At 39.3% G+C, this 24,898-nt stretch overlaps 1 long non-coding RNA gene and 1 pseudogene across 1 annotated transcript in view; one reads left to right on the forward strand and one right to left on the reverse strand.

The window, feature by feature from the left end:
- The window catches only part of LOC134796428 (uncharacterized), a 439,520-nt gene that overhangs the window by 405,822 nt on the left and 8,800 nt on the right, over window positions 1-24,898 (forward strand). The window lies entirely within an intron of this gene.
- LOC134796452 (zinc finger protein 585A-like) lies at window positions 1,406-24,690 on the reverse strand (annotated as a pseudogene).

The raw sequence follows: 24,898 nt of genomic DNA on the forward strand, positions 1-24,898 counted from the left end.
ATCTTGCACAAAGTCAACCCTTGTCCAGACTGCCAACAAATTGTTAAAAAGTGATTTGTAAGACTCCAAACACTCAGAAGTTTTAATTTAAGTAGTTTGCAAGACTCCTCCCGACCCATTAATTTGATGGAATCTATACCTTAGGTATATAACTCAAAAAAGGAGCGATTTTGCAATAAAAGGCTGGCATAAGATGAGTTTTAGAAAGTGAAGCCAAAATGCTCCTCAGGGCTGGTCGATAGGATATCGCGGGCTGTTTCGAGACAAATTGGTCTCGAGGGTCCGAGACAGAATAAAAACGCGGTTGTTGATCGCACTGAATACTTTCATAGCGTGGTAGGTTATAGATAAGCGATACTCAGTAGGGTGGAGCGTCGTTGTATGGAAAAAAATAAAAATTTGATTATCAATGTGGAACCGGTACCAAAAGTTGCAGTTTGTCATGTAGATTATAATGATTATATCAAGTTTCAAAATCAACACTACTTTTAGCCCTCTACTCAGCCGCTAAAGAAATTAATAAAGGTAAATTTTCATCAATTATTAAAATATACTATTTCACTAATATGTGTACATTTTATTGAAATTATATAATACTTAATAAGCGTATACTAAGTTATTACCAAAATTTTAGTGCATGTTTCAATATTTATAAACAGCAATTTCATGCAAAACAAGGAATATGCTACAGTGTAAAAAAATTATGAGTTATTTTTTTTAGACATTCTTGTGTCAAAGTAACGATGTTATTGATTACGAAAAGTATCATTTTACTGCAAAAAAGGGGTTACTTATCTGTTTAAATAAGCGTCAAATTTCGCCCTTCGGCGTCGCTTACGCACTTTTTGGGTCATGTTCACGCGTATATTAGGCATATATATATACTTATATTAGTATTCTTTTTATTATCTTATCATGTTCAAAATAGTTTTCACGATTCTGTTATGGGTTGTAAACTCCAATTTGTGCACAATATCCGGGTTAAAGGATATTTTCCATAAAACCCCTATTTACGTGGTTTTACCGTGTCATAAAAATATACGTTATAAACAAAAATAAGTATTGGAATCGAGTATATCTGTAAGAAAAAGATGTTATTTAATGAATAAAACTTGTTATATAAAAAAAAAGCATAAATTAAATTGATTAATAATATACATATATTGTTATATATAATCGAATAGTAGAGGGCTAAAAGTATATACCAATATTTTTTTTATTTTTTTCCCTTAAATAACAAAAAATTAGACATCCTTTTAGAGGGGTTCCATTGCAATATTCAAGAATTTTGGATTTCGCTCCACCCTAATACTCAGTACTAGGCATAGGCAAGCATAGGTAATCAATAATCATGTCATTATAAGGGCTTGTAATCACTTTAAATAAGGGAAATAAAGAACAAGTGTTTAAATTATGTTATGTATATTTTCACTTTAATATAAAAATTATAGGTATTCACTGTAATATTTACAAGTAAATGGCAAATAAAATAAGTTTGCAATACATACAGAACTCGTACGACTCTGCATTTGGTGTTTGTGGCTAAAATTATACTTTCAAAAGGGCTTATTTCTCAATGAACACCATACAAAAATACGCCCTTTTGAAAAGACACTCCTCAATTATTAAATAATTGTTTCATAATTGATTTAAAAACCTTTTTACAGTCGGCTTAATTTTATTAATAGATTAGATTTGATATTCCTAACAAGGTGTGTTGTGTGAACCTACATCACAGCATAATTAAATATTCCTCTTTATTTTTTTCATAACCAAATGATCTCCAGTCTAAATATAAGAAACATTGTTTTATTATGTGTATTTGTAATGTTTGTTTCACTGTGAAATAATATAGTTCCGATCCCCTAATATCGATGTGATTCTATTGTTATTCCATAAAATTTTAACTTAGGCTGTAAGCTGGCTGTAAGTATACTACTCCCACTCTACTTGTCTGACCTAATAAAAATGGCTACATAATGTAGGAAAATTATATCGTAATTTTAACCACACACACCACGTACGAAGCCATTCGATTAAGCCTTTTACTGATATAATTTATAGAAAACTTAATACTGTCTACACCACTAAATAGGATCAATCTATTCTGACAATCATATGGAAGCACTCAAATAGGGAACTGATTCAGAGGCTCGAATATTATAACAAATCTTCGACATTTTCTGAGGGAGATTAGAACATGTGTCTTTGAAAATTCTACATTAAACGATACTCAATTTTGTACTACCAATGTATCTTACAATTCAAGTAAAATTGTATTTTTAACAGCTGTTGAACCTACTAGCAAACTGGTTAATAATTGTAAAGCCCCATTTAGGCCGTTCAAGGACTTGCATGCGATTTTTGTTACATTGGTGTATTTGGTCAATCGGCTGAATTCATTGTACATACTCTGTAGCTAGGCAATAACTCCAATATTGCATGCAAGTTCTTGAATTGTCTAAATGGGCCTTAAAAGAATAGGCCAAAAATTGGTCAAGAAAATTCTACTATTTGCGAATAGAATATTACTTACTGTGATTCGGGTAGAAAAACACATGTACGATTGGACATTTAAACCATACAATTTATGAATATAACTATTTAATAAGCTGCGTTATATTCTATTGAACACTACATCCAGTGGACCTATGTATACAATATTCACAAGTTTGGCAGTTATTTTATAATGTATTGCTTCTCGAAATTTTCAGTTGTTGCAGACAGTAATAGACATTCCCTATCACAGACTAGATACACAATAATCCAAAACCTTCGGTTAAATTTAAACCCCTTTACAAGTTTCAATGTACACAGATCCATGAGTTTTATTTTAAAACATCAAAACTTGTAAAGCGGTTAATCTGATTTCGCATATAAGTTAAAAAAAAAACTGAGACCTAAAATATAATTCCGATTGCACTTAAAACTGAAACCTGCCATTACTCAATAACACAATTAAAAATAATGTACTTAACAAACTTATACGAAACGAAAAACTTAAATGCTTACGTACAGAGAGATTTTACAATATAATTACACGATCAGTGCTTACAAAACTTTGATATGTACAGTAGTATCGGTAAGCTACGCTATAGTCTACACTATAATTACATTTACTAAGTGATATCCTGTCTTTTTACAAACGCTCGAAAGCGTTATTGTTCTTTTTAGAACTCTTATCTTAAAAGCGGCTCTCCACAAACAAAATCCATTAAACAAATTTTATACCTCGAGGCGGTATTCAAAACTTATTGTTTAATAGATTTTGTTGTGAATCTTTTACATTTCACGTATATGATTAGACGCTGATGCGTCTCGTTCTGAATTCTCTAAGTTTCATTTTTGCCATAAAAACGATTTGCATTGAAGAAAGTTGCTACGTAAAATCGGGTCCGCATTGTACATTTGTCAAAAGATAATAAATAAAGCTATACCTACAGTTATTAGTGTTTTTTTGAAGTGAAAACTTCTTTAGCGGCGCTGTGCACTTTTTGTGATGGGGAAAAAATGTTAAACTCGCGACAGCGTAAGACGTAAGACGCTTCGTAAGACGGACACGTGACCTGATCGAAAAACTGTTACAATGTCATTGAGTTTTCACTTCTGCCGGCACTCCCGGAGTGCAACCCATTTTTTTATTAAAATATATATTGTTTATGTTCTGTCCTGTCATAAATTTAACTGAGTGTTCAGTTTACAACAAAGTTAAAGCTTGCTGTGATGAATTGTCGTCACGTATTAGGGCAAAATCATTTTAACTTGTACTTTAGAGCGCGACTTAAGTCGTGTTTCAGTAACGTCTAACCGTCACATTCCTGACAAAATGTATGGTATGTGACATTGGCCGTCAGTTTTGTGACGATTGCTAATCGGCCGTTAATGGTACACAGTTAAGTGAAAATGCCCATCAACCAACTAAAACGGCGGCAAAAGCGAAGCGGATCCCTCGCGCATACGACCTCTGGTTACGGTCTTTCACTGGCCGAAACTGACACTACCGAAAATACAGGGTCGGCGCGGCCGAAAAGTTCGCAGTTTTTTAGGCCTAACCGAACCTTCGGCCGAAACATAATTTGGGGCATTATCTATGAAAAGGGACCTTATTGTCGATGGTGCTTACGCCGCACGGCGTCGCGCGGCATTGTATTTATATCGGAGCATCGTTAATAATGGCGTAAGCGCCATCGACAATAAGGTCCCTTTTCATAGATAACGTCACATTTTAGTGCCGAAACCTGTCGACACTGAAACCGATCGGTTCAGTGAAGTCGTTTTTTTATATCACGTTGGTGGTAAACGAGCATACGGCCCGCCTGATGGTAAGCAGTCACCGTAGCCTATGGACGCCTGCTGCTTCAGAGTTGTTACATGCGTGTTGCCGACCCTAAAGTACACTGTACACTCCTTTTTTGAAGAACCCCATACCACAGTCTATACGGTCATTCGACGAGGGGGAGGGGGGGTCGCGCGCACCCGATCTGCATACATAGCTGTCATCGCATTGTTAGTAGCTCGGTACACGTCAAAAGCCGTCGGACCACTGTTACACTGTAGGCCCTCACCTCGACATAGCTCGTTCCACACTCGACCCACGATTCACGCACGGATGACGCCATAGCTCCAGCTATTGTCTAGTGTAGACGTACATTTGATCAGTGTGTTGTGGCACTCAGTCGAGCTGCTGCACTTGTACGACGGGCACGACGGGCGTGGACTGCGGGAGGGAGATCTCGTACTTGATGAGGTTGGAGCCCCGCGCCGTCGAGAGGACCAGCCCGCTCACTTCCTTCACGTCACTGCTGGAACAGGTATTCGGTTAGTAAGGGCCACTTGCACCATCCCACTAACCCGGTTAACCGGTAAAACTTGGAGGTACCATGGTTACCAGTACAATTTGACACTGGGTTAACGGTTTAACCGCGTAACCCCGGGTTAGGGTCCCCACATATGTCGACGCGGAATCGACAAAATCAGATAGGAAAAAGAAGATAGGAAACGATACACATCTTCTAACGGCATTTAAAAAAAATTTACAAGTACTTTATTCATAAACACAGATACAAACGAGAATAAAAAACCGGCCAAGTGCGAGTCGGACTCGCGCACGAAGGGTTCCGTACCATTACGCAAAAACGGCAAAAAAATCATGTTTGTTGTATAGGAGCCCCACTTAAATATTTATTATAGGTATTCTGTCTTTATCCGATAGGAAAAAGCTTTATGTCCGCGCAATAAAAGCGAAAAAGCCGTCGACGCGTCGGCAGGCGCCGGCCGATGCGACCCGAACCGAGCGACGACTTTTTCGCTCTTATTGCGCAGACATAAAGCTTTTTCCTATCGGATAAAGACAGAATACCTATAATAAATATTTAAGTGGGGCTCCTATACAACATACAACAAACGTGATTTTTTTGCCGTTTTTGCGTAATGGTACGGAACCCTTCGTGCGCGAGTCCGACTCGCACTTGGCCGGTTTTTTATTCTCGTTTGTATCTGTGTTTATGAATAAAGTACTTGTACAATTTTTTTTAATGCCGTTAGAAGATGTGTATCGTCTTTCGGTAGATGTCGCTATACGCCACCCCAAAGGCGTGTATACATAAGGGAAGGAATGGAAAGATTCGCGAGATTCTGGTAGGCTTCCGTAGCTCAATTGGTTTAAGAGCTAACGCACGGATTGCGGAGGTTGCGGGTTCAACACCTGCCGGAAGCGTAAATTTTTCTTTTTTTTTCCTTTAATATAACATTTTAAAGTACTTGTTACTGTTACCTGTTGGCGTTGTGCCGCTGGTGCTTGAGCGGCAGCTGCGTGCCGATGGTCTTGCCGTCGCGGCCGATGACGTGCAGCTGCGAGCCCACCAGGCGCCGCCCCACGCCGCCCACCACGATCTGGTTGCCGATCACCTGCCCCGACCGATTCGTCACCTGTTACCACAAACATGTCAGTTACACTGTCATCTGGCATAAACCCGAGTTTTTGTAAGACTGACAAAGGATGGTGACAGTGGCTCACTTTGTTTACTGAAGTCCCTTTAAAAAAAAAGAGATAAAATGTCACTAGCATATGAAGAAACAAAACGTAAAACATTTGTTTTTGTTGATAAATTAGACAAATTATAAATGGAGCCATTTCTTAAATTCTAAATTATTTTTGTAATTTATTTCTGCTCTAATAGAATAAAATAGAACACACAAAATAAGATTAAAGTGCCATGAAATGGCCCCATCTCAGCATGTTGCTGGTGGCTTCCAGCGCCACAATCATAATTAATCAACCATAATTCACGAAAGAACTCAGACAAGAGAAATTGTATACAGTATTCTCGAGCATTAAACAACACGTTCAAAACTGTTTTCAAATCTAGAACGCCAAACTAGATAAAATTATTTTCAACGGGACACTCACGTCACGTGACGGGACATTAAGTCGAATAGCTCGACGTGTCGTTGCTCCGTGAAGAGGATCCTCGAAAATTGGATCGAAACATGTCGAGCTATTGGATTTATTAATAATACGTGAGTGACCCATTTACAAAAAAATTATATGTTTGAGTCTCACGGGAGTTAGTTAAAATCGCCAAACATGAACTCACAACTTGTATGTGCGTCGGTTGCTGGTGTTCCTGAGGTTCTATCTCAATCTGCATCTGTTGCTGGACTTGTTGCTGGACCTGTTGTTGGACTTGCTGGGCGACTTGCTGGGCGGCTTGCTGCGCGGCCTGCTGCGCCGCTTGCGCCTGAAACAAACGAGTAATCATGTAATCAGATTACATTTTAACCATAAAGCTGGAAATTGAACTTGTAACTGTTATAACTTATATAGCTTAACCAATTAAATGAACACTAGGACCTTCGGAACGCAATTGGCTCAGAAACTAAAAAGTTCAAAGTGGCGGCCGTTTTCAGTCTCAGCCTTTTTTATGAGCTTTATTCATAAAAGCAAAGAGAATAGATAGTATAGAGGGCTATTGCCATAGTAAATTTTGTAGTCACGGTACATTTACTGCCGTCTATCGACACACGATTAAAACTTAAAATAAAATTGAAAATGTATAAATTAATCAAAATATGTATACGGATAAATTATTTTTAATTTTTATTGTTCCGTACTGACCCATGTTCTTTCACTGATATGTGTTCAAATTGTTAAATATCAAACGGTGTCGTCAATGCCATCTAGCCGAGAATAGGCCAAAGGTATGCCGCCATGTATTCGAGAATGACTTTTTCTTGATTTCCGAGGCACGTTTTTTTCTTAGACTTTATTTATCTTATACGGAGTTACATAATATATCTTTAATAAAAGCAATACCTAGTTAGACAAAATGTGACAGTTAACGTCTTTGGCGGTCAGAGCTAACCTTATTTTAAGGCAACAAATCATTCGACAACAATTACCTGTTGTTGCGCCTGCTGTTGTGCCTGTTGTTGTGCTTGCTGTTGTGCTTGTTGCTGCGCCTGTTGTTGTTGTGATTGGAAGTTCTTCGAATGTCCCGTTATCATGATTATCGCCCCGTTGTCGGTGTTACTCGTGTCTCTCTGCCAAATAAATATTAATATTGAATGTTGTATACATAAAAGTAACAATGTCTTTAAACAATTTTAATAATAGAAGGACAGATACAATGATAGATGCAAAATGATTGCAGGGTCATGAATTCATGATCCCAAATGACAAAAAGTGGTTAAGATGGCATTATTGAATAAATTTTCCCGTGGAATCAATAAGTGTTTGTGAAAAGTTCCAGGGCCATAAGTATGTGTGCGTTATGGCCCTGGAACTTTTCTATGGAATAGCTGATTTTGTTTTTTCTCGATTTGGTTGATCATTATTAAATTCTCGCAATATACAAAGATAGAAGCAGTGACATCGATATTTGGTTGAATATTCTGTTAAGAGTAGTTTCTACAAAACAACATATTTACAATGGATAATCCTGTTACAGGTGTAATGCATAATTTTCCATAGTATTTTCACGGAAACGTACGAACGTGTCTTGCTATTTCAGTCAGTCTCGGTACAAAAAGTACTGACGTTGACTGAAGTAGCATGACAAATACGAACGTTTCCGAGGAAATACGATGGAAAACAATTAAACTCATGCTCAAACTTACATTTCTAGGCGGCAAGTCCATGTGTTGTCTCTGATGTAGCATGAGGTGGTTTTTCTGGAAGAACGCTTTTCCGCACTGGTCGCATACGTGCGTTCTCAGCGTACAGCTTCCGTCTGGGTGTCTAAATGAAAAGCAACTTTATTAGTAAGGGAATAATGCTTAAATTTACACTGCGTCCTTTCTAGCGTAATTCTAGTTATATTTTTTGCAATTGTGTTTGAAAATCCAAAACAAATATTTACAGAGATGGTACAGTCGTGGACTTTCAATTTTAAACCCGCTTAATTATGAATATATTATAGCAAACTGATGATACACAGAGCTTCTCGCGTGTTTATAAATATGTTTCCTATGTAAACCACAAAATAAATTAGTACTTATGTTATGTAATATGAAAATATAACGGTAAATGAAATAGTTTACCTTCTGTGATGCGCTAATAGGCCATGTTTCGCCGCAAATCCTTTCCCACAGTCTACGCAAAAGTGGATCTTCGGTCGCGGCGTCGCTATGTGATGATTTTGCTGAAAAAATATTATGCCGTTGAAACTTGTTAAGTAAAAAAGTATCTATAGTTCTGCTAGGGTTATGTATATTTTGCTAATTCTGCGATATTCATACTTACAGTAGCAATAACTTGCGTGTGTACTACGTTGTTCGGATTTGAGGTTATTATTTGTATAGGTTGATCTGAAAGCAAAAAAAGTATTAATTATTTACTAATATTTAATTTTTGTCATTGCTTCTCACTCTCTAGTCTCTCATTAAGCAAAACGTGAGACGCAAATACACATTGGGCCAAGAAATTGGACATGTGGAATACCATCCTTAGTATTAACCTTTTGACCGCCACGGCATAGAGAAATATAGTAAGACAAGAGTGCTCACTCCATACATCAGCTTTGGTACCAAAAATATTAGTATTTTCATAGTCGACATCTAGCATCGAGTAGCGGAATTATCAGTACTTTAAGTAACAGTAGTAGTACTGTCAAGTGACAATAGATGTAGCACCGACCGGAAACTCTAATCTCAACAACATAAGACTTTCCGGTCGGTGCTACATCTATTGTCACTTGACAGTACTACTACTACTACTTAAAGTACTGATAATTCCGCTACTCGATGCTAGATGTCGACTATGAAAATACTAATATTTTTGGTACCAAAACTGATGTATGGAGTGAGCACTCTTGTCTTACTATATTTCTCTATGGCCACGGACACCACTTGGAGTCTTGCCAAGGACACCAACGACGGCCACAGCCGTCAGCTTCGCCAATGCAATAGAGACTTACGCGGGACTCCGACCACGGACCACGGAATACTTATACAGGAACACGTACGTTTGACAATCCAGTTACCATAAAATCAAAGCCGAGTTTACAACATTTTACACATTTTTTAACCCCCGGCGCAAAAGGGGGGTGTTATATGTTTGACGCCAATGTCTGTCTGTGGCAAGCTACGAAGCTTTGAAACGGATGGACCGATTTGCGGTTTTTTTTTAAGTGAAAGCACTTTTTTGCGGTGGTTCTTAGCTATGTTTAAAAAAATCGATCCAGCAGTTTGAAGAGTATAAGCTCTTTTCCAAAATTATGTGAGGCATTTTTGGCACAAAATAGATTTTTTGCATACCTAATGCATAGGAGGTTTTTTTAAATTGAATAGTTATCTTAGTATAAAGCTTATTTCCAAGGATAGCGTTGCCGTCATATAGCGGCCGTCTCCATATAAAATAATACGGCTAAATATGGATATCGTATTATTTTGTATGGAGACGGCCGCTATATTACGGCACCGCTATCCTAGGAAACCAGAGCTTTAGTATAAATGGCGGGCGAACTGACTGTGCTGCGTGTGCTGCGCGGCCTGCACCAGGCCGGGCTGCAGCGCGGCCGTGAGCGCGCACAGGTCCGTCACGCACGTGCGGTCGCCCGCGTGCAGCCGCACGTGCAGCGACAACGCCTCCTGACAAAATAAATACAGTTCAATATTAAAAACACTTCCTTGTGAAATACGTGTGAAAAGCGAGCGAATAAACAAGTGAATACGACACGGCTTGGTACCCACATTTTGACTTGCCTTTCCACATGTTTATAACTAAACGTTTTACAATACATTCTGTATAGACGGAATAGAACGTAGAAATAAAAAATACAACCTTCAAAATTGTAGGATTATTTTTTAATCGAATTAACGATTTATGTCACACATAATTACAATAGACGGAATAGAATGTAGAAATTAAAATAAAAACTTCAAAATTGTAGGATATTTATTAAACCGAATTACGTCATACATAATGACTACAAAGACTTAACCTTAATCTTTAGATTGGCTAACCTTAGTCTTAAGCAATTTTTTACCTTAGTGTTAAAGCAGGAGCCACACTCTGGACAGGGATAGCCGGGTGTCACCTTTTCTGTCACGATCTGGCCGTCAGCACCGATGAGCTGCCAAAAAAACGAAGTATGTGTAAATTTAATGTGAATTATTTTTGTAATTTGAATTAAATCAAACTGTAAATACCTAACCATTCACATTTAAACATAAGTTTCCGCCAAATGAATCTTATATCAAATTGTTCGTATGTATATTATTATCACAAAAGTTAGATTCTAGTAAAGGAACGAACTGTAATTTACTTACATGTACAATTTGCGGCTTGAAATCATCCTGTTTTATAACCGTCGTCTGCTGTTGTTGTTGCTGCTGCTGCTGTTGTTGTTGCTGTTGTTGCTGTGCCTGCTGTTGAGCTTGCTGTTGCGCCTGTTGTTGTTGTTGCTGCTGCTGTTGTTGGGCTTGTTGTTGAGCCTGCTGTTGCTGTTGTTGCTGCTGCTGTTGTTGGGTGTTCTGTTGTTGGACCTGCACAAGACGACAAAAATGCATATATTGCTATTTTTTTGTTGTTATAATAATTTTGACTGATGCGACGCTTAGGCTTTAACGTTTGGAAAAAAAAATAACGAAAGTGAGCAGTTTCTATTAGTTAAATCAATTGGTTTTTGGGCATTTTCACTGTGTACCATTAACGGCCGGTTGGCAATCGTCACAAAACCGACGGTCAATGTCAAATCCCATACGTTTTGTCAGGAATGTGACGGTTAGACGTTACTGAAACACGACTTAAGTCGCGCTTTAAAGTACAAGTTAAAATAAAAATGCCCATCTATTGGTTCTCTAGTAGTCTTTTCTTACATATTACCTAGTTTGTTTTTATTGTAAACATCAGCCTCGAGTGATAGTGATAAAATTGATACATATGTTGTTTACCTGTTGTTGTTGTGTTTGTTGCGTGACGCTGCCGCTCAAACAGTGTCGCGACATCTTGCAATGTTGCTGCATCTCCGTCTTGCATTTGAACGCCTCACCACACTCCAGGCATGCCACCACTCCTTCACCCGTATGGATTCTAGGTAAAAATCTCCGTGTTAAATTTACTAAAGAAATATAAACCAAGGACTCCAGGGCCCATTGCCCCAGGCTGGGATTGAACCAGAACCTTCTGCATTCGCGGCAGACGCCACGAAATTTACGAAGAAGTTGGCCTAGTGGTTATAACATGGACCGCGAAAGCAAAAGGTTCGGTACACTTTTCCTCCCATTTTTGCGTACCTACTCTTCGTTGGACTTAGCCATTGTAGACGAGTTGGAACTACCGCGCGAAGGTCACGCTTTCGTCAGGAGTCAAGAAAACCGAGCCGGACAAATTTTAAACAGCTGCTAAGATATTTTAGGTGATTTTAGACGATCATCGTATGCGCAAAAAGTGTCCTGTTCAATAGAAACTCCTAGTCACAAACAGGACAAGCGTGGGGAATTCTTCCGTGAACCCGCCCATGGTAGACAAGTTGCAACTTCCGTGCGAAAGCCCAGCTTTTGTCAGAATAGCCGAGTCGGAGAACAATTTAATGCTAAGGTAGAGTCAGTGCGGAAAGAGAAGAGGCCTGAAATGTATGGGGCCCAATACATTCCACGACTCTTCTCTTTCCGAACAGACTGTACGTTTGTTAAAATCATAAAGTGTTGTTTTATAATAATTATAATTTATACTAACTCCATATGCGCAACAAGCGTCCGTTTCTGTAGAAACTCCTTGCCACAAACAGGGCAAGCTGGCGGAACTCTCCCGTGGTAGACAAGTTGGAACTTGCGCGTGAAGGCCTGGCACCTTTGTCAGGTTGGCCGTGTCGGACGAGTATTTAATACGCGCTGCGTATATTGAGTATCTTAAATATTGTTTTTCTACTCGTCGACTGTAATTCTTGAATTAAGATTTCTTATACCAAACTGCAATTGGGTGTTTTTAATGTATGGGCTCCCAACTCAACTATAATATTCATAAAATAAATGTCAAAAAGACGGAAGTCATGGTCAACGTCCCTGACAACGAACCAAATGCGAGTGTATGTATCTGTGACGAGATGTTGAAGCGGGTGGAGAGGTTCAGGTATCTTGGTAGCACGATAACAGCAAAGTACGACCTAGATGCTGAAATAAATGCTAGAATTGGTGCTGCAGCTGTGGCGTTCGGGAAACTCCGGCCAAAGGTATTTCGCTCCCATGACCTGAAGCTCTCCACTAAAATTAGTGTATACATGGCAGCGGTGCTGCCGAACCTGCTGTACGCATCTGAGACATGGGTCCTTTACCGTAAGCATATACGTACACTTGACAGATTCCACCTTAAATGCCTCCGAGATATTATGAATATCAAATGGACGGACCGGGTCAGAAACACAAACGTCCTGAGGCGCGCAAATGTCGGAGGCATTGAGGTGTATCTGATGAGGCGGCAGCTGCGGTGGTGTGGGCACGTGTCTCGGATGTCAGAAGACAGAGTGGCGAAGCGTATCTTCTTTTCAGAACTCCAGAATGGTAAGCGTAAAAGCGGTGGCCAGTACTTACGATATAAGGATGTTCTGAAAAGACATATGAAGAGATGCCAACTAGAGCCCTCTGACTGGGAGCGGAAGGCAGCGCAGCGGCCCGAATGGCGGCGCCTCATTAATGATAGAGTTAACATTTTTGAGACGGAACGCCGCAGTGAGCTCGACAAAAAACGTGATGAGCTTAAGGCTCGGCCGCCAACCTCAATTTCCTACAACTATGTAGGTGGTGTGCTGACGTGCCCAAAATGCGCTCGAGTATTTAGCAAGAAGATAGGGTACGTGAGCCACCTAAGAGCGCATCAGAGAGTGGATCAGCTACACTCTAATAATACGAGCTAAAAATTGCCTAGTCCAGAGCACACAGTCGCTGGGGCCGAAATCGGTCAGGAAAAGCATCATCATCATCATCATCATAATATTCATATCGATACAGTTTAGTCAACTATAATGAAATTGACCAATCACAGCTTGCCGCGATCAAGAGGACGAAACAAAACCATAGCTCCAAATAATTATTTATTTTAGGTTGTATAGTAGAAACAATTGCTTCATAAGTCAGAAACGCGCATGTGACACCCTTAATATAGCAACATCCATAGACTACGAAAACTACTTAGCGTTGCTTGTTAGTCTCCATAGGCTACGGTGGCCGTAATCGAGAAAATTACTGTCTAAAAATTGAATTTAGAGCGGAGCAAGTACCAGGGTCTCATAAGTTACGAGAAGGTGTCGTTGACCAGCCCGCCGGGGCGCGTACCAGTATGAAGGTATCGCGGCTGCCCGCGTATCTTAGCTTTTGGTTTGTTTTGTTTGTATGATTCTACTAGTTTAAAGTATTATTTTTGTTGACGCGTAGAAAAAGTATTATATACAATAGTGCTATAGTCAAGCTTTTCAATCTCGTACCTTACTTAGACAACTCAGCAAGCTTCGTTGCCTAAACACGGTACTCGTCTGAAAAACTCTGTATTATATCACGATTGTATAAAATACTATTATATTATACTAACTTCATATGCGCAACAAGCGTCCGTTTCTGTAGGAACTCCTTGCCACAAACAGGGCAAGCATGCGGAACTCTTCCATGGACTCTCCCGTGGTTGACAAGTTGGAACTTGCGTGCGAAGGCCACGCCGCAGTCGGGGCACACGAAGGGGGACAGCGAGCCGTGGAAGCGGCTGTGCATTACTAGGTGCTCCTGTAGACAAACACATGTGATCTTAATATGTTTAAAAATAGGGTATTATACTGTATTTAAAGTAAATTATTTACCACCATGCTTGAAATAAAGCACCAGATAATTATTAGAAAAACACAGATAGGAGTTATTTTTAAACACAAGTTCTATTTAAAAAGTAGGTGAGTTGACCGTGACGTCACGATGTAATGTTTCATATACATTCCATATTAGCAAATCGTTTTGACAGTTCTAAAAAAGTAACTGATTTGACTAGTAGGAAAATACCCTATTGGGATTTTTAGGGTTCCGTACCCAAAGGGTAATAAAAACGGAACCAAGACTCCAACTGTCCGTCTGTATGTCACCAGACTGTATCTCACGAACCGTGATAGTTGAAATTTTCACAGATGATGTATTTCTGTTGCCGCTATAACAAATAGTACGGAAACCTCGCTGGGCGAGACCGACTCGCACTTGTCCGGTTTTTTATATTATTTTTATTATATTTCTAAACGTCAATCATAGCACCGTTTCGACGGCGCGTGCGATATTCGACCCTCCGTTGCTCTATTGGTTATTAGCTTTTTGGATGTAAAACAATTTTTACATTGTGTGCGAGCGAGACATCGCTAAATATGAGCATAGCGCTCTCTCCGTCACACACTGGAGCGTGTAGGTCTGCATCAGCCGCGCAAGCAAGTGACAAAAATGATGGCGCCGCCAAGGAGTGGACTGATCTGAACCCCTCGAATCCCACCACTTAAAAAAATTAATAGTCCCAGTACTTACTTACTTACTTACTTACGAGTACTTGGTTGGCGCGGTGACCCAAAATGAGTCTTGGCCTCCATTACAAGAGCACGCCACTTTGATCGGTCCAGAGCTGTATCCCGCCAGCTTTCGCCGACACCGAGCTTACGGAGATCTGCCTCCACTCTATCTGCCCAACGGTATTTAGGATGACCAGCAGGATGGCGCCCAGTTGGTCGACCCAAGTACGCCCTTTTGGCTGCCCAATCTTCACGCATCCTTTCGAGGTGGCCAAGCCAGCGGAGACGATGCGCTTTGGTCCCAGTCCCAGTTTAGTCCCAGTGGTATAACAATAATAACAAAAATGTCTGACCTTCTGAGCGAAGCTCTCGCCGCAGTCGCTGCATACGTAGGGCCGCTCGCCAGCGTGGTACTTGCTGTGCGTGACGAGGTGCCGCTTCAGGGGGAACCCGCGGCCGCACTCGCCGCACACGAACGGACGGTCTCGACTGTGCACCTGTATAATAACAATGTCTGACCTTCTGCGCGAAGCTCTCGCCGCAGTCGCTGCAGACGTAGGGCCGCTCGCCGGCGTGGTACTTGCTGTGCGTGACGAGGTGCCGCTTCAGGGGGAACCCGCGGCCGCACTCGCCGCACACGAACGGACGGTCTCGACTGTGCACCTGTACAATAACAATGTCTGACCTTCTGCGCGAAGCTCTCGCCGCAGTCGCTGCAGACGTAGGGCCGCTCGCCGGCGTGGTACTTGCTGTGCGTGACGAGGTGCCGCTTCAGGGGGAACCCGCGGCCGCACTCGCCGCACACGAACGGACGGTCTCGGCTGTGCACCTGTACAATAACAATGTCTGACCTTCTGCGCGAAGCTCTCGCCGCAGTCGCTGCAGACGTAGGGCCGCTCGCCGGCGTGGTACTTGCTGTGCGTGACGAGGTGCCGCTTCAGGGGGAACCCGCGGCCGCACTCGCCGCACACGAACGGACGGTCTCGGCTGTGCACCTGTACAATAACAATGTCTGACCTTCTGCGCGAAGCTCTCGCCGCAGTCGCTGCAGACGTAGGGCCGCTCGCCGGCGTGGTACTTGCTGTGCGTGACGAGGTGCCGCTTCAGGGGGAACCCGCGGCCGCACTCGCCGCACACGAACGGACGGTCTCGACTGTGCACCTGTACAACAAAAACGCGTTACTCAACTAGCTAAAATAGCATTGAGTTTGTCTAACTAAGAAAGAAAAATATTATGATTTGTGTTTATTTTAAGTAACCTTGGCCACTAGAAGCCTTGGTTACTGTTTTTTTCTTGTAATAACATATATTTCAGTTGTTGATTCACAGTACGTGCCTGAGTCAACATAAGCCGCCAGTAAAGTAAGCAGCAGAATCTGCTAAACAGTCGAGATAAATATACAAAATGATCTAAACTCAACATTATCGTTAAGAGAATAAAAGCATCAGTGGGTCACTTTTTTAACTTTACCCACTGAGTTACTTATGCTGCTGTTTGTACGTTGTTATACCCGTGCCAGCAGAATTAATACTGAACGTACCTTCATTAAGTGTTATTGTAATGACTAAAATTCTGTAAGAAATCTAAAATTCTCAAAACCCATTAAAGATTTTTATCATTTACAAATTTACAAAGTAGTTTATAGAGCGTATTTCACAAAAAATAAATGTTTTAGGGAGTCATTCAGCGGATCAAAGAATAAAAATCAAACGGTGAACAAAACTGCTATCAATGTGAATTATGTTAAGAATGAATAGGCTACTATACCATGGTTAAACTAAAACCTGATTCAAAGTTATTAATTTAATAGTATTCTAAAATTCCAATACAAATATACATACCCTAGAATGCGTAACCAAATGATGCTTCAGCGTAAACGCCATCTTACACTCATGGCACCTAAACGGCCTGTCCGCCGAATGCAGCAACAGGTGCGTATTCAGACAATGCTTCCTCGCAAACGCCTTCCCGCAATGCGCGCACACATGCGGCCGCTCACCTAGAGTTATACATTAGTTAATTTTACCTTCTCACCGCCCTAGGTACCGCTGGAGTGCAAAAAGACCTTAGCGAACTCGGCGCCGTCGACTGGACAGAAACGGCTTTGGACAGAGAAGCATGGCGGTCAAGGCCAATATCCATTTCGGGTAGCTGCGCCAGTAGTAAGTAAGTAAGTACCCGGATATGCGATAAGAGGTGATGTTTGAGCGTGAAGGTTTTCTTGCATTCGCGGCACTTGTAGGGGCGGTCGTTGGTGTGGAGGAGGAGGTGGGTGTTGAGACAGTGTTTGTGGGCGAAGGTTTTGCCGCAGTGTGTGCATACGTGCGGTCGCTCGCCTGAAACAACCCCATTTGTTCTATAGAACTGCGAGCTTAGCTGTCATCGGGTTTAGACTTTGCAAACATTGATCTCAAATTCAAAATCCACATCATGTGTACCTAATCATGCCAACTTCAATTCAGCAAAAAATATCAACATTCAATTTCATATCTAAGTTCAAGGTCGTGTTTTACTGGCAAATTTTGACACCTGGGGCCCATTTGTCGAACGATATTAGACTAATATTATTAGTCCACGAACTGTTAAATCGTATGGGTTGCCATGGCAACACACTAATAATATTAGACTAATACCGTTTGAGAAATGGGCCCCTGATAGTTGAGAAGTTGGGCTGGATAATCTAAAGATCTAAACAATAGGCTGGGTTTCTAACAAGACAAAGTAACTGTTAAGAAATCTTAAATCGTTTTTTGCACTATGCAGTATGTAAATATGAGAAACACAACCAGTGATTTGTTGTGAAAAAAAAAGGTATTTTTTTACATCGTAACCTAGCCGAGGTATCGACTAGTCTAGTACATATATCGTTCTTGAAACAGATTTGCATAATTTACGACTCTTTTAAGTCGTGGGTATTTTATGACGTAATCTTCAATGTCAAATATGAAATAACATAATAGACTTGTAGAATTGACGCCTTTATGGTTTAAGCCAATATGATAAAGCATATAGTGATACAGTCTAGATTTATGTATTCATTTCTTATGCGCAAAAGTAAGAACTTATTTCCTCGTCTTTTCATAGGCTTAATTTCAAGATTATTGAAATAATTTGAATTTTACACTTAACTCACATAACTCTGCCCTATTTTGAAAATTAAAGAGATCAATGTGAGCAAGTCCTATTAATCCCAATGAACAGCTGTGCAACATGTATCTAAGAGGTATTCTTGTTGAGCTGACAAAGGCACGTTAAGGTACGTCCATATTAGGCATATTCAAAAAATTAAGGTGCAGGGGGACAGATACGACTGTGTTTCGACTTTTAATAATGTAAAACATGGAATATATTTCGATTAGTTGAAATTTCCCGAAGTCAAAACCCCCCTGCACATTAGTCAACATTATATCACATGTTCATCATTAAAAAAAAATTGTCAGCTCAACAGGAATACACTCCTAAGCAGGAGAATTTAAATTCATATCTAAATTGTCAGTTCTATAGATCTAATGGAACTTGAACCAAGCGAGCCGCTAGCACACTTCACACGTTTTCATTTAAAAAGGCAATAAGAATATTGAAATCAAACACCGTCTTAGCAGATTAAACATGGAATTATTCACTAGTCAAAATTAATTTGACTTCTTTGGTTTATCAACTAACAAAGAGAAAAGGTCTGAAAACAACCATTAATAAGAACAAATATGACAAATATCCATGTTCTTCGCACAAATAATTCACCCCAACGGGATTCGAACCCAGGACCACCATCTTCATGGCAGAGTACGTCCAGCGGAGCGTTAGGCGGGGCGTCGACCGTCCAAGGAATTAGAGCAGCGTACAGTGAGGCTGCTTGTATACATTAGCCTTTATTTAATACGGACGCCGCTCTGCACGCTCCGCTCGAGCGTCCACTCTGTTTGTACACTAGGGTCAATAACACGGGTGTTTCAGACGCCTTATTTTTTTGGACACATTTCAGGGACCTCTACCAGAAAACCAAAAATATCATCAAAATATCGAAACTCTTCACCAAAAATGTGTCCAAATAAATTAAAAGAGAAAAGTTCTAATTTAAACCCACTAAGGCACATCACACATGGGCTGAAGGATATTCACCACCGGTCTATGGCCACGGCGTAAATTCAGATATTGTCTATGATCTGTTCTTTTTTGTTTGTATGTTTTCTATGCAAAAATCAGAAATTCAGCACCATAATCTCTATGGTCACGGATAATTTACTCCATAACCATAGACTCCGTTGCTGAATTTCTACTAATTTCAGCCCATGTCTGATGCGCCTAACTCGGACGTCAAAACCATTGTAAATTACAAATGTCAGTACAAAACACTTACCAGTATGAACTCTCGCATGCGTAGTAAGATGGTGCTTCAACAGAAAGGACTTCCCACACTCGTCGCAGGCGTACGGGCGCTCCTTTATGGCGGCCGGCGGCGCCGCCGACATGGTCGTCGTGGACATGAGCTCCGTCTGCGAATATACCGCCTGACAATATCTTAGTACTTGAATTATTTGTTTAGGATAAAAGCCGATGCGCACGTCTGTATCGTGCGGTGTTCACCGGCCTTAAGATCGGTGTCTGACCAGTGGCGATCAGTCAGTAGCCGGAGTTCGATGTTTGAGTTTAGTTCATGACGGTCCAAAGTTCAAAAAATGCTTAAAGGGTTAGGGGCGTAGGTACTAAGAATCATGTAGCTCATTTAGAAGACTTATTATTTTTACCTCATTTTAAAAACAGAGGGCTATAAAAACGCTGTTAATTGCAGTCTGTTGCAAAAGGCACGTATTTAACCGGTCAACTAATTAATCGAATTTGGGTAGTTTAAAACCAATAGAAATGGGTACTAAAATTAATAGTTTGGCAACAAAAACGGAGCCTTAAAATATATCAATATGAGTTGTATTTTAATGCCGTTACAGCTATTGTTTATTTTTAGGCAGGTACCAAATATTTATTTGGCAACTGAATTATTATATTGGCGACTATTTATGAAGCACATTTTAAAAAGAAAACGGCCATCTATTAATTTAAAGATGGACTCTTTTCTGTTTCGCGCTATGGTTGACTGGTAGAGAATGCCTATAACGGCATTAACTCTGCCTGTTGTACTTTTTGTATGTGCAATAAAGTTTAAAAATAAATAAATAAATAAAGATGAAGTTCTTTTAAAATATTTTGTTTGGTCACTACACGGTCAACCTAACACGCTCCTCCTCGCTTCGCTCGTCGTCGCACCTATCTTTTGACACTGGCAGAACACAGTGGTAACTATTGAAATTAGTAATTAAAAATTTAAAGACCTAATGGTATTAATGGCCATTAGGTGTTTCATGATTAGGAATTTCGACTATAAGTATAGCAAGTATAATACCCAATAATACCCTACTATTATTGGTAAATAAATTTGTGGTGTTTTGTGGATTAGGAAATTTGTCAATTTAAAGTACTAGGTATGCATATGTTTAAATTTAAATTATTTAAAAATGGAGTATTTAAAGCTTATGTATATAGGTATCTTAGGTATTCTGTATATGTACAAAATATATAAACAACCAAATTTTATGATCACTTTACAATATTAGTTGCCAACTTATTATTTTAGACGCCAACCTATCAATTCAAGTTTCCTATATTTTTTTTGGGTGGCTTAATTTTGCTGCCACTTTTTTAATAATATGATGCTTAAATTTGAGGCTAATATAAATTTATTGGTGCTAAAATATTAATGCACAGCCAAATTATATTATTATATGCCCAGTGAAAGTTCCTGTTTAATATTTTAGTTGCCCGGTTAATAATAAGCCGTTGCAAAATAATATCTGAACTTTATGATTTATCTTCTTTTTTCTTAAAGGTTTTTAATACGGCATTAATGTATATTTCTTGTAAGTAAGTATAAAAAACGTATTAGGTACTTACATTTTGCAGTTGTGTGTGTTGAATAACTGTAGCGGAGGTTTCTCCGTCTTCGAAGCTGACCAACTCGTAGCTCTGGGCAATAAAAGAACAAACCATTGAACAAACTTTACAGAAAATTTCAATTACTAATTTAAATGTTTGGACTTACATGTTAGTACAGTAATGCATAGGGCACGCGAAGTGATCGATTTAACAATTGACTTATGCATGTGAGTGACTGCGCTGGGGTTCAGAGACGTGCTGTAGTGCCGAGCCGACTTATCTTATGCTTAATGGTCTTAAGAGACCTACATAAACGCATTTTTAACAGCAAATCAAATATATGTTACTACAAAGAGCACCCTTATGCTTACAAGAATACTAGGGAATGCAATAACCGGCCAAACTTCATAATCGGTTTCGGTTACGGTTATGCCCGAAAAATAACCGAATATCGGTTATAATCGGTTACGGTTATTTTCGACGAAAAATTATAAATTTACAATGAAGTAATTAAAAAAATTAAAAAATCTTTGTTTTAGTACCTACAGTATTAGGGAATGCGAGTAAGTCTTCGTTTTTTAGTAAAACACACCAAATACAGTAAAAGTAAAATATGACCTTGGACGTGATACAATATTCAATGAAAATATTTCATAAATAAGGGAAGTAAATTTGGTATATTTTTGTTTTTAAAGTCCACGTATGACAAAAATTATAGTCACAGGCGTCCCAGCCAAAAATGGCAGGATTTTCTAGTCATTAGATGATAAAAACATACAATTTAAGTCATAAATAAATAACCGAAAATAACCGTAACCGGTTATTCGAGTTTCCAATATTCGGTTATGAAATTTTGTCAAAATATTCGGTTATAACCGAATATTTCGGTTACGGTTATAACCGAATATTTCGGTTACGGTTATAACCGATTTGCATTCCCTAAAGAATACTCACTTTAGGCGAATTATTAGCCGTCCCAGGCTCCTGCTTCGTATGCATCAACTGATGATGCTGATGCCCCGTAGTTGTCTGTATCGTCTCCACCTGCGCTTGCTGTGTCGTTGCCTCAGCTAGACTCTTCAGCCCACCATTAAGTATAGTATGATTGATCTGGGAAGCATCTATGACCGCTGGTGTAGCGATGCCCTGGGCTTGCAGGGCCCTCTTCATCAGGATCTCATTGCATTCTTCGGCGGTTAGCTGGATTGGCCCAATAGGGGTCATGAAGGGCTTTGCTGCGAGGTTTGTGGCTGTAAATATTGGGGCTACGAATTAAATCATTACTGCCCTTTGGAAGGGTGGTTGGTGTTTGAAAAATACAAAATGTTAATGTAAAGGCCAGAGCACATCATGTGTGTAGATGTGCTTTATGCTAAAATGGAATGCATAACATGTGCAGCAGTGGGGTTACGGCTTTAAGTTGGACAGACAGATTCCAGTTAAAAAAATTGTATCTGTTTGACCTGACGGTTGATTATTAGAGATTTTTTTCTGTCATTGAGTATTTATTTTGTACTCATTTTATTGTAAAATTTACAATAAACCCTAAGGACACCTTGGTAGCAAACACCTAAAACATCTTATTGCACTAAAATATATTTAAAATAAAAAAGTTTAATAAAAGCTTGCAAAAATAGTAACTCTGTAGTATTTTCATTGACAAATACAGGTAAGAGACTTTACTGTGTGTAATTGTGTAGGTAAGTACAGTGTGTGAGTGTGGTATGTGTATGTGTGTCAGATATGTTGATGTAGTTATGTACTGCATGAACACTTGCAAACACATTACTGAAAGCATTCAGCTACAGTAGTCAAGATTAGATATAGAAAACTTATCTTTGTGATATATTTAATGTTATTGCCATGTGCCTTGTTGCTTGTAGTCTTGTTGTACTCCTTTCTCATTCATATTTTAAAAAATAAAAGTCTGAATTATAATTCTGAATATAATTATTGTACAATATTTTTAAATCACTGTCATTTTACCCTATTCTGAATGCCACTTTATAAACACAACTAAATAAATATTATGGGACAATTTTATACAAATCTACCTAGTCCCACAGTAAGCTCAATAAGGCTTTTGTTGCCGGTATTAGACAATGATATATTAAAATATCTATTTATTTATTGATACATTTATCAATCTATATTGATAAATGCTGAAATACATAGAAAACATCCATAACCTAAAAGTTCCGTCACACAGGCGCGTTTTCCGGGCGGGACGTGAGCGCGGTTTGAGCGTTTTATATCTAAAAGCGGCGCGCCCCGCTCACGCGCCGCCCGCAAAACGCGCCTGTGTGACAGAGCCTTTATAGTTTTAGACTGAAACATACTATGTATAGTTGCCGTCTGATTCTGCGAAACTCTGTTGATTGTGTGTGGAGTCTCATTCAGGACAAACATAGCCCTTCTCGCCGTTACCGGAGTCCCAGCAGTGACGACCCTGGTTACTTGTGTACCGGTGTTGCTAACAGCTACGGAGACTGTGCCAACCTTCTCTTGGACTTGTGGTGTCTTGTGAGACATCACCGTTAGGGTTGTTTCTGGGGACACCTTTGGGGGCAAAGGATTCCATTTACAATAGTTGTTTATTTACTTTTCAAATGATTCAAGTAATACAAAACAATATATCCCAATAACACTAAATATAAAATAAGACTATGTGTAAAACTAATATGTTCAAGAGGATTAATAATGTAATTTCAAATCATTTAAAATGTTACACAAGTAAAATAAATATTTATTTTCACTTTCTGGAAAAACTAAATTTGTAAAAAGGAAATATTTAATTCCTAGACAATGAGAAGGAATAATTGTTTTCTCATTAAGGTAGGGGCTAGAAAAATATACTGTTTAAATATTGTTCATTCCATCATAAAATTCATAAAAAGTAAGTAAATAAAGTAAGTCCATGGCTCTTTTTGTTCTGACTGCTACTTAATTTTCTGGCTTTTCTGGCTTTGTCTTTGTGTGCAACAATATAAAAGACTTTCATACTATATTTCTAAATTAAATTAAGGCTCAACTTAGCAAAAAAATATAGTTCAATATTAATTGCTATTGATAAATATAATTTTAAATTCCTAATTCTAACACGACATTATTTTTTAATTACTTTTAATGACTAATTAATTTTTCAAAATTAAATAACATGAATAGACTTACCGTATTCCCCAGGGTGTAGCTGAGGCTGCTAGGGGTCTCAACCTCGCCCTTCGTTAGATCCCCAGAGCTAGTGAAGCCCCACTGATATCCGAAGCCCGACACATTGCTTGGCGTAGGCATACACATTTTTAACAACTATTTATCACAACATTAAAATAAAAACAAACAGACCAACACAAATCCACTATTTGATAGTAAACACGAATCCTCATGACAGTTTTAACATCGCGAACATGTATGTACGCTCGCTTTCACAACTACTAGCACACCTTACCCATACCCATCAATCACACTAGCGTAACGCCGACTTACACACGCAATAATAGTCCTCCTATAGCCCTAATTATACCGCCCCGCCTTTGGAAACCATTCTTAATCGAAGAATCCGCTTGATTTACCCTAATCAACTCGATATTAAAGGCGGCGCACGACGACGACGCTACCTAGCCACATACGACACGCACTTCATTGCCAACAAAAAGCACGTCTTTCAACACGCCAAACGGGTTATTAAAGTTCATTGTGCTGCAAGATCACCGAAAAAACATTACAGTTCGTAAAATTCACAATAAATCTTCCTATTTCATGAAAACAATTACTTCATTGCACACACAAAAAACCGGACGCCATTTTATTGTTTATGGCCGATTTGATTTTTAAATACCAGCCATTCGTCCGTGACGATGGTGTTTTATGGTGCCAAAAAGAAACACTAGATACTGTGATTTATGATAATTTCATCTTCATTACCCGAAAATACATTAGTTTATGCAAAGAAAAGTGGGTAGGAGATTTTTTCCGCAAATTCATGACTTCTTCAGGCTATTTTTCGTGTAAC

Source organism: Cydia splendana, chromosome 13, assembly GCF_910591565.1.
Source record: "Cydia splendana chromosome 13, ilCydSple1.2, whole genome shotgun sequence".
NCBI lineage: Eukaryota > Metazoa > Arthropoda > Insecta > Lepidoptera > Tortricidae > Cydia > Cydia splendana.